Here is an 8,917-nt window from a genome sequence, read left to right as displayed (position 1 = left end):
TTATTTTGTTAAACTTCTTTCATGCTTTTTGAAATCTCTCTTGATATGTTTGGAATGGTTTTTAGTTCTTTGTTTTGTTTTTATGGTTGAAACTAACTTATTAACATTGAACTTTGTTGTTGCCTTGTCCCCATTTCCATGACATCAGATACATTTTAGTTTCCTCGGGGGAAGTTTGGGGTTATTTCCCCCCCTTCTTTTGACTAGGTGCATTATGAGGGTGTATCTTTCTAGGTGAAGCTTTCATGACTATTTATTTTCTTGGATTGATGTTGTAGCTGCTCTCAGGGGGAGCAGTGGAGTGTGTGTGGCCTTTGTCTTTGATGGCAAATGGGGAGAGAAAGAGGAAATTTACTTCAGAATAAAAGAGAATGTAGTTTCTGATAGGATAGCATGTGCATTATGAGGGTGCATCTTTCTAGGTGGAGCTTTCATGACTATTTCTTTTCTTGGATTGATGTTGTAGCTGCTCTTAGCGGGGGAAGTGGAGTGTATGTGGCCTTTGTCTTTGATGGAAAAGGGGGAGACAAAGAGGAAATTTACTTCAGAATAAAAGAGAATGTAGTTTTTGATAGGATAGTATGTTTTACAGATTGGTCAAGCTTTTGGATTAGTCAAGTGTTGCCATCAATGAAAAAGGGGGAGATTTTTGGAAGTATGTATTGTTATGGTTGTCATTGATGTTAAACTTGTTGTTCCAGATAGTTGTTGGTTTGAAAAGTTTGTTGTGTAAAGATATCTTGTAGTATTGGTATTGCAGTTATTCTATTAATTGTTCCAAAAGTGTTCGGGTTCGAGAAGTGTTACTAATTTTGCTTGGTGTTATTATCTTCTTTGGTTATGTTTTTGGTAATATGGATATATGAGTTTTGTGGTCTGAATATATACTTGTGTTCTCCGGATGTTGTGGTTAATTTAATAGCCGATTGTTATATTTTATTTTAATCCTACCTTTTGGTATGGGTATGATTTGTGGAAGGTAATTCGATGTGTTATGGGTCTCAACATAGCGTGTAGAGATCTAGATAAGAGTAATTTGCATTAGAGAATATGTTCTGGCCCATTGATTGTCTATATGGACACGTTACATGTTGGAGTGTTGTGGGTTATGTTCTAGTTTTTGCGGATCAATGGATTAAACTTAGGAAGATGTGTTTTTTGTCCCCTCTTTCTCCTAGAGTGGATCAACATGTGTGTGTTTTGGCTCAAAAGGTGTGTTTTGTTTTAGGCCAATTTGGTTCAAATTTTGATGATCTATCTTAAATATAAAGAAGGTATACGATTAGTTGTGTGGAAGCGTTGTAGAGAGTTTGATGTGGAGATAGTCAACGAAATTCAATGAAGAGCAGAGAAGAATAGTTGTGTTTGAATTACATGCAAGTTGTTTGAGATTGTAGCAGAAGTATGAGATAATGTGTTGATAGATTAGGTCTAAGTTGTGTGTGTTGATGTTGGTTGCTTGATGCAGAGTTCAAGGATAGCTTCATGATTAGGAGATCCTTCTTTTCATATCAATTTGTTGTACCTTGCCCTAATGTAGTTAGCATTAGGTTTGCAAGTCATTTTTGTATCTTACCCCAAGAGTAGTTAACCTTGGCTAGCAAGTTCGAAGCAGTGAGCTCTTTCATTGTAATCTGATATATATAGGGGATAATTTCTATGAGTTGGCGCTCACTGTGGTTTTTCCCTATTGTGGATTTCCATGTACAAAATTTAAGTGTTGATGTGTTGATTCTATGTTGTTGTTTAAGTGTTGTAAGTTAATGCATTAATTTGGATAAATAGACTAATTCAGCCCTCCTCTCAGTCCTTCCTTGGGTTCAATAAGATGACTTTTATCACTACCCTAATGCAGTTATACACACAAGGACATCACATGATATGACATCACTATGTAATACCTTAAATAAAAAATAATTTCAACTGCAAACCACCCTTGAAACAGAAGACATGCTCTCATTTTATGCAAGTAACATTTCACTAGGTTTTAGGGAGAATAGAAGGTGAAAACGGTCGACATGAGCTAACCATAAGATGTAAATATAATTGGTCTGCATCAATTGACTAGATATACCCACATGTACTTGAGAGGAGGATTTACTCTATGGTTTATGCATGGGGAGCATGGCCACCCAAATAGGGTACAAGGTTTCCTTTGTGTTAATAGGGATACTCAAATAGAGTTGTTCAAATTTTAATTTCTCTATTTATAATAAGGCTATCATAGTATGTTATAGGGCTGCCCAAATAGACTTAGTTAATATCTTGAAAAATCTTAGGTAGTTTTTGAGCACACAAGGCCACCCAAAAGTAGTTAATACTCTCATTCTCAACTCCAACACCAAGTCACATGTCCATGATTATATCCACTATCATTTTTATTATTTACAAGTCATCTCAAAGAGAGACACAATATGAAAATATTACAATTTATATTTTATTTGAACTAACTATAATTTAAAAATTAAGGAGAAGATTAATCCATTCTTATATTTGATCCTCAAGCCTCTAGTCGCAACTATGGTTACCATGCCACTTGACCATGTGGAACCTATATGTCCACCCCACCATACTAGGAGATAAACACAAGGCCCAAAAACATACAGGAGAACATAATACATAATGGGAGAAATAATTGCATTCACACTAATCATGAAGAATACATGACATCAAATAAAGTGAATTAATCACCAATATAGAAAGGAATGCTACATTTCTTAGGTGCTACTCAAGCTACACTAGGACTAGATGCACTAGAGTGCTAGTTAGGGATTGCCATCATGTGTGCATGAAGGTATGACATTGCATGGAATCTAGTATCCTCTCATACAGACAAGAATAGTCAATCATACAAGTCCAAGCTCCATGAGTGGACATGTCTTCCCAAGTCATCATCCTTATTCTTTACGAGCACTTAAGGTATGCAAGATACATCCATTATCTTGATTAATTTATTAATCACGTTTCATTAATTTCCACTTGATTAAATGACTCCCCATCCATGATCAAGCCTACAAGACACTTTGGGCTGAGGACACATTTGGAGCCACTCCCTTAACACACTTTAGTACCTAAGTCCTAAGCTCATCACATTCTCTAACGAACATGGAATAAAACCCGACAAAAGCAATTTTACCAATTTTCATAAGTTTTTATATCACAATTACAAATTTTTCTACACTAGATACTGTTATATTTTGTTAGACCCTTATAATCCTAAGGGCACCTACTTAAAATCTCAACAAATATAATTATGAAAGGAAACAATGGTAGCATTAAGGTTGTGTAGGTTAAGTAAAATACTACCCATTTTTTCTTGGAAAGGATAATTGCAAGATAATGGATCCACTTTTGGTAAATTCTATCCTAGAAATTGGTGTTTATTATATTTGTGGTAGATATTCAAAGCATTTGTATACATAATATCAAAATAGCGTAATAATATGATTTTAATTTTTATTTTTTTTTACTTTTTAAAAATGTGATGAGTAGCATTTGGATGATGCCAATTGGCATTTAGTTGTGGTTATTCGATAGATTCTATGGTTGAGTAGGTTTTTTGAGCCTGTTACTTTTTGTCACATTCCATGAGAATGGATAGAGTAACAAATTGCCTACAAAATGTGCATTTGATAAGAATGTATAATTGCTTTATAGCAATTATATGTTAGAGCAATTAGTTGGGATGATAGACATTTGCATTTGGATTTTTCTGATATGTTAGATCAATTAGTTGGGATGATAAGAATGTATAATTGCTTATTCTTTGCTAGGTGAGTAAGGATAGAAATGGATAATTCTTGCTTTGTAATTTTCATTTGTGATCAATAGATTTTTACCTCTTCTGGATTTATTTTTTTGTTTTTTTAACAAAAAATACTAAAATTAATATCATTAGCCATATTGTTGATGTTAGTACCCTTATATTGCACTTGTAGGTGGATATGGCTTAGCGGAAAAGTTTGAATCTAAATGGAATTATTATTTTCTTTAAAAAACCTACTATCTACATATCAATTATAAAATACTAAAATAGTGAAAACTCCATGTGAACCGAGAAAATAAATTATTATATATATATTTTTAAAAACAATCCATAACTAAATTGATACCCATTTAATAATGACTCTTATTAATGGGTATTTGGTTATGATTAGAACAAAAGATAAATTTTTACCCCTCAATATGAATCTATTATCTTACACATGTCATATCCAAAGAAGTTATTGGTAATCCTTTTGGTAATGAAACAAATTTACTTAGGAGAATCATTAGACATATTTGAAATTTAAATGTAATGTAAGATGACATATCAATCTAAAAAAACTTATTTGTATGCAATTTAGTGCGTTAGCCTATTAAGGAGAAGTATATTTCCCATTAGAGAAGTACAGACTTACATTATACACGTAACCAAAGGCACATTCCAGAGTAGTTTTAAAGCTTAGCATTTAATCATGAAGAGCATGCGGAAGGACTACTGAGTGTTGGTCTCTTTCATAATGCCTACATTTGCAATCAATTTTAAGTAAAGAAGATGAATTGTGCAAAATATTTTATTGATGATAAAAATACAGAGTGTAATCCCAAAATGTTTGATTACAAGGGCTAAATTTTATACTGTATCTTGTATCTACAGTATACATAGATTGTCCTGTAAAAAGTATGATTATATACGCATTTATGATAGTTTCAAAAAATTGTATATAATATGACAATGGCAAGTAATGGGAAGAGAAACAAAAGAATGGCCTGCGGAAGCTGCACTTCCAAATGCTTGTCTACTTATTTATCAAACTCAAATGAAGTCTTTTCATTTTTCAGAGTCATGGAAGGAGACTTCACATCTGCACTGGTGGGCAAGATAATGTTTGTTTAGTCTGAACAATATTTGGTTGTGCTTTGTTTCTTATCTTTAAATTTGGAAGTTTAGAAATATGAGTAAAAATCCAAGATAAATATGTTTGGGGGTAGGGATTACAGAACATCCATTATAGTAGCTTGAAGGTGCTCCAGTTTTCAGGAAAAATATTGCTCACTGTTAACATACATTATGAAATTGATTGCTGAATCTTTTCCATTGTAGGATTTAGGTATTCTTTTTCCCCTGTTTTAGTTTATTATGAATGGGGTAGAGTCTGGAAAAGTTAGCATTGGTGGGTTTAATGCAAATGACATGCATATGCTCTCTTCTAAGTTTAGCAATTCTTCCCAAATTCTTAATTTTTGGCATGTTTATTAGTTGACCTATGCAATGCCTCTAAACATGGTTATTTCATTAGTTGATTACAAACTGCAATTAGAAAGATGTTTCTACATATAAATAAATGGCGAAAAGATGGGTCATCTTTTCTATAAAAGAATTACAATATCTGATTAATATCCTTGTAGCAGAAGATGAATTCCTCTTGGATTTGTTTTCTTTTTTGCTGAGTATCAGTTCAAAATGTGTTCTGTTTAAGGTTAAACTAAATTTGTTGTAATTGGTTGTAGGAAATCCCTGACAAATTTGCAATGAGAATCAAGTGTAGGAGGTGTAGAGATGCAATTCTCCATGGCCCAAGTGGTTATCTGTGGCGTGTAAACTTGTGTTATACTAATGCTTCTGCATCTTTCACGGATGGCTGGCATAGTTTTGTTTCTGACAATGGTGTAGCAGCCAAAGACATACTTGTTTTCAGTTATGTGAATGACACATACTTTGTTGTGCAAGTTTTTGGACCAAATTACTGTGAGAAACAGAGTGCCTCTGCTCTTCAGAGTTATACATCATGCTGTCTTAAACGAGAAACCCCTCCAAAAGTTTGCAATCAGAAGAGGTGTGAACACAGGAAAGTTCCCACAAAACCCTCTGCTGCTGTTCACATTTCTTTTGTTGAACCCACTGCAAATCACCAAATTGCTGTTACAACTTCGACAAAACATAAAGAATATTTCAGTATGACAGCAAAATGTTCTTCCAAAGAATTGGTATGTGTGCCTCACAAACCAGAAAATATCATTTCTGGGACTCAAGCTTCTCCATTTAAGAAACATCCAAGAAGTTATAATGCAGTTACTGAAGTCATACCTTGTTTAGATACTGATAGCATTTCAGGTAAGCATGAATATTCTCACTGAAATCTATATATGCATCCTTTTGCACCATTGTTTATCTCACATATATTATCTCCTATGCAAACAGAGATCTCTGGAGTTCTGAACCCTGTGGTATCAGTGGAGGCACAGTTTGAAGTGGTTTTGAAAAAGGGTGCAGTTTTTGGTAAACATTGTAGAATTGTAAGTTTCATTCCCCATATAAACAACAGAAAAAGGATTATGATATTTATACAGCTTGAGCTAAAATAATGCTTGTTGATTTGATGTTGCTACAGGGGATTCCTGCAAAATTTGCCAAGCTCTGGCTACCAAAGGCAAATATCAAGATAATACTTGTACATCACAAGAAGCCTGGCATTTGGCCAGTTATGCTTAGAAAAAATAGAAAATCTTTGATATTACTAGGCGGTTTGAAAAGTTTTGTTGTTAGCAATGAGCTGCATAAACATGACATATGTGTCTTTAAGATGGTAAACAGAGTTCATCACATTTTCATGGTTTATGTATGGTCTTCTAGAAAATGAAAAGACTCCCATCCAATGCAAGAGTATTGTGGTCAGTGGCACTTTTGTTTGGTAGTCCCAGAAAAATATATATGTTACTGGTTTTTCTAGGTGAAAGAAGCTCGTTTTATTTTACTTTTCCATGGGCTGGAATTAGAATTTAGGTGGTTATCAAAGATGGAGAACTAAAAGAATGCTGTCTGTAGTGTTGACTGTTTATAGAGTTTTGATTGTATCATTGTAAAAAAAGTTTAAAAGGGTTCTTATACTGTATACTTTATTTAGAAGGGCAAGTTCAGTTTGTAATATTGGATATATATGGATAAATTTGAATACATGATCTTTTTAGAAGAAATATTTGTGATGGTGAACTTTTTAATATCTAATTTATTTTAATTTAATTTTGATTTAACTTTTAAGAAAGTTTTTTATATATTGATATATTCATAAATTATGTAATTTTGTGTAATCTTAAATCTAGTTGCTTAAGATTTATCTCTGAATTATTCGCATTTCTATATATTTATTGCTTATCTTCATTAATGCTTTTCCACACTTAATCCCTTTATCCTATTCATATATTTATTACACGATGATAACAGATTTCAGTCAGAAAACCTATCACACACAATAGAGGCATAACAAAAATAAAGTACTCACAACAAGAAAAGACAAGAAATATGATGGAAAGAATTACCTTTATATTGAAATAAGGGCAGAAATTATAGGTTACATGAATACTTGGAAACTCAAAAGCTGAATGTCTTGACTATATAAAACACTTTGTCTACTTGTTTAAAATGTTTAAAAGGACAACTTCAATTTGTAGTGTTAGATTTAAAGATAATTTTTTATGTATGATCTTTTGTATCTAGATAGATTTATTTGTCATGGTGAGTATTATCTAATTATTTAGTTTTGGATTTATTTTTAAGAGAACTTTTGGATATATTGATATATTAATAAATTATTGAATTTTGTGTAAATTCAAGTCTCTATCCTATGTCATTTATCTATCCATTATACACATTACTATACATTTATCACCTATTTTCATTCATGTGTTTGCACATTCTTATATCTTTATCCTTTTCACATATTTATTATATGATGACAAGAGATTATAATTAATGAAGATCCTATCATGTAACATGAGGTAGAAGAAAAATAAAGTACTCACAACAAAAAGACAATGAAATGTGATGGAAACTAATGCCTTTATATTGAACAAAGGGCAGGAATTATAGGCTATATGGATATGTGCAAATCGGAAAGCTAAAAGATCCAGTTATATACATTGAACCACATTGTTATGTATTGAGTTCTACATGATTTGAGATACAAGATCATATTAAAATTTATATACACTTTAAAATGAGGGGTAAAATGAAATGGTGAAATTATTACATGTCCATATCATTTTCCATTTATTTTAGTTTCCATTTAAAAAAAGTCTCCAAATAAATTTACATATCAACAAATAAAACAATCTTCAAATGAAATTGGGACTATTTTTCACTAGCCTTTTCCCATACACATATTCCAGCACATTTATCCCTCACCATTTTTAAATTTGGACTTTGATACATTTAACTATATTATACATTAGTAAAAATCTAATTTAATTTATATATTATCCACTTGAATTTGATCAAATTTGAGATGGCAAGAATCTTTTTTGCAGCTAGAAACCAGCCCTTGTGACTTCAAATCCAAAATTTTGCTTACATCCATTCACATCTTAGAGCATCTCTCATCTATCACATGTTCTCTGGTATCTTAGAAAATGTTTAAAAAATAATCAATAACAAAACAATTTCAACTTTCGTCCTCGACAACGTCCTTTCTCCTTTTCTGGTTCTCGCCCTCATACTCGTTTGAAATTTTTCCCTTCTATCCGGAATCATCCAGGAAACTTCTATCGGAGTTCTGGGGAAAAATTTCGAAACATTAGGAGCTTCCCTACTAATCACCTTCTTAAGTCAGATAAAAGTCTGAAGTCATCTTCAAGGGACCAAAGGGGCTTGAATGGGCTACTGGGGCGAATAGAAAAAGCCTTTGGTCTAAAAAGTCTCATAATGGAATTCAGGGTGCTCTTCGTCCGCTGGAGTTGCGGCCTCATAACACTCATCGTGTGAACCCCTTGGTGGGCTCACGCTCTTCCACTCTCCACCATGCAAATGGTCTAGTTAATAAGTTTCATAGTAGTGTTAAGGGCATGCAAGGTCGTAGTTTCTTTGGTCCAAGGAGAAAGGATCAGGATTCTCTTGAAGGAAATGCCTCTCTGTCCTAGGCATATCCTTCTTTTGAAGGCA

The sequence above is a fragment of the Cryptomeria japonica genome, chromosome 11, assembly GCF_030272615.1.
Source record: "Cryptomeria japonica chromosome 11, Sugi_1.0, whole genome shotgun sequence".
NCBI lineage: Eukaryota > Viridiplantae > Streptophyta > Pinopsida > Cupressales > Cupressaceae > Cryptomeria > Cryptomeria japonica.
The sequence above is the reverse complement of the archived record's forward strand: the minus strand, read 5'-3'. Positions refer to the sequence as shown.